Below are 2,492 nucleotides of genomic sequence, written 5' to 3'. Positions count from 1 at the left end.
CTTTCCTTTCCTTTCCTTTCCTTTCCTTTCCTTTCCTTTCCTTTTCTTTCTTTCTTTCTTTCTTTCTTTCTTTCTTTTTTTCTTTCCTTCCTTCTTTTTTGGCTAATATCCACTTATTAGTGAGTACATACCATGCATGTCCTTTTGGATTTGAGTTACCTGACTCAGGATGATACCTTTAGTTCCATCCATTAGCATATAAAAGTCAGGATGTCCTCATTCTTAATAGATGACAAGTATTGCATTGTGTAGATGAACCACATTTTCTGTATCCATTCTTCTGTTACGGGGCATCTAGGTTATTTCCAGCTTCTGGCTATCACAAATAAGACTGCTATGAACATAATGGAACAAGTGCCCCTGTGGCAAGGTGGGGCATCTTTTGGGTATATTCCCAAGAGTGGTATAACTAGGTCTTCAGGTATATCCATTTCCAATTTTCTGAGGAAACTCCAAATTGATTTCCAGAATGTTTTTACCAGTTTGCAATCCCACCAGCAATGGAGAAGTGTTTCTCTTTCTCTACTTCCGCTCCAACATGTGTTGTAACCTGACATTTTGATCTTAGCCATTCTGATTGGTGTAAGGTATAATCTCAGGTTAGTTTTAATTTGCACTTCTCTGATCACTAAGGACTTTGAACATTTCTTTAGGCTTTTCTCAGCCATTCGAGATTCCTCAGTTGTGAATTCTTGGTTTAGTTCCATTTCCCATTTTTTGATTGGGTTGTTTGGCTTTTGGTGATTAACTTCTTGAATTCTTTATGTATTTCGGATATTAGCCCACTATCAGATGTAGGGTAAGTGAAGGTTTTTTTTTTTTTTTCCAATCAGTAGGTTGACGATTTCTTTATTATTGACTATGTCCTTAGCCTTTCAGAATCTTTCCAGTTTTATGAGCTCCCACTTATCAATTCCTGATCTTAGAGCATGAGACATTGGAGTTTTGTTTAGGAAATTTCCCCCTGTGCCAATGAGTTCAAAGATCTTTCCTCATTTCTTTTCTATTCAATTCAGTGTATCTGGTTTTATGTTGAGGTCCTTGATCCACTTGGAATTAAGCTTTGTGCAAGGCGAAAAATATGGATCTATTTTCATTCTTCTACATACAGACAGCAAGTTAGACCAGCACCATTTATTGAAGATGCTTTCTTTTTCCATTGTGTATTTTTGGAATCTTTGTCAAAGATCAAGTGTCCATAAATGTGTGGTTTTATTTCTGGGTCTTCAATTCTATTCCATTGATCAACATGTCTGTCTTTGCACCATTACCATGCAGCTTTTATCACTTTTGCTTTGTAGTAAAGCTTGAGGTCAGGGATGGTGTTTCCCCTAGACACTCTTTTATTGTTAAGAATTGTTTTTACTATGCTGTGTTTTTTGTCTTACCAGATGAATTTGAGAATTGCTCTTTCCACGTCTTTGAAGAATTGTGTTGAAATTTTGATGGGGATTGCATTGAATCTATAGATTGCCTGTGGTAGGCTGGTCATTTTTACTATGTTAATTCTGCCAATCCATGAACATTGGAGATCTCTCCATTTTCTGAGATCTTTTATTTCTTTTTTGAGAGACTTGAAGTTATTGTCATAGAGGTCTTTCACTTGTTTTGTTAGAGTTACCCCAAGATATTTTTAAATATCTGTGGCTATTATGAAGGAAATTGTTTTCCTAGTTTCTTTCTCAGCCTGTTTATCCTTTGTATAAAGGAAGGCTACTTATTTATGTGAGTTAATTTTATATCTGGCCACTTTGCTGAAGTTGTTTATCAGCTAGAAAAGTTCTCTGGTAGAATTTTTGGGTTCAGTTATGTATACTATCCTATCATCTGAAAATAGTGATACCTTTATTTCTTTTAAATGACCATGTATCCCTTTTTGTTGTCTTATTGTTTTATCTAACACTTCGAATACTATATTGAATAGATATGGGGAGGAGGAGCATCATTGTCTTTTCCCTGATTTCAGTGGGATTGCTTCAAGTATGTCCCCATTTAATTCTGTACGTTTGCAGTAACCTGCTTTTATTACGTTTAGGTATGGGCCATAAATTCCTGATCTCTCTAATACTTTTAACATGAAGGGGTGTTGTATTTTGTCCAATACTTTTTCAGCATCTAAGAAGATGATCATGTGATTATTTTTCTTTTAGTTTGTTTATATAGTGGATTACGTTAATGGATTTTCATATATTAAACCAACTTTGCATCTGTGGGATGAAGCCAACTTGATTGTGGTGAATGACGGTTTGATGTATTCTTGAATGCACTTTGCAATAATTTTATTTAGTATTTTTACATTGGTATTCATAAGCATGATTGGTCTGAAGTTCTCTTTTTTGGTTGGGTCCTTGTGTGGTTTAGGTATCAGAGTAATTGTGGCTTCATAGAACAAGTTAAGTATTATTCATTCTGTTTATATTTTATGGGATAGTTTGAGGAAAATTGGTATCAGGTCTTCTTTGAAGGTCTGGTAGAATTCTGCACTAAATCCA

This window comes from Mus caroli, chromosome 13 (genome assembly GCF_900094665.2).
Source record: "Mus caroli chromosome 13, CAROLI_EIJ_v1.1, whole genome shotgun sequence".
NCBI lineage: Eukaryota > Metazoa > Chordata > Mammalia > Rodentia > Muridae > Mus > Mus caroli.
This window is presented reverse-complemented; position numbering follows the sequence as displayed.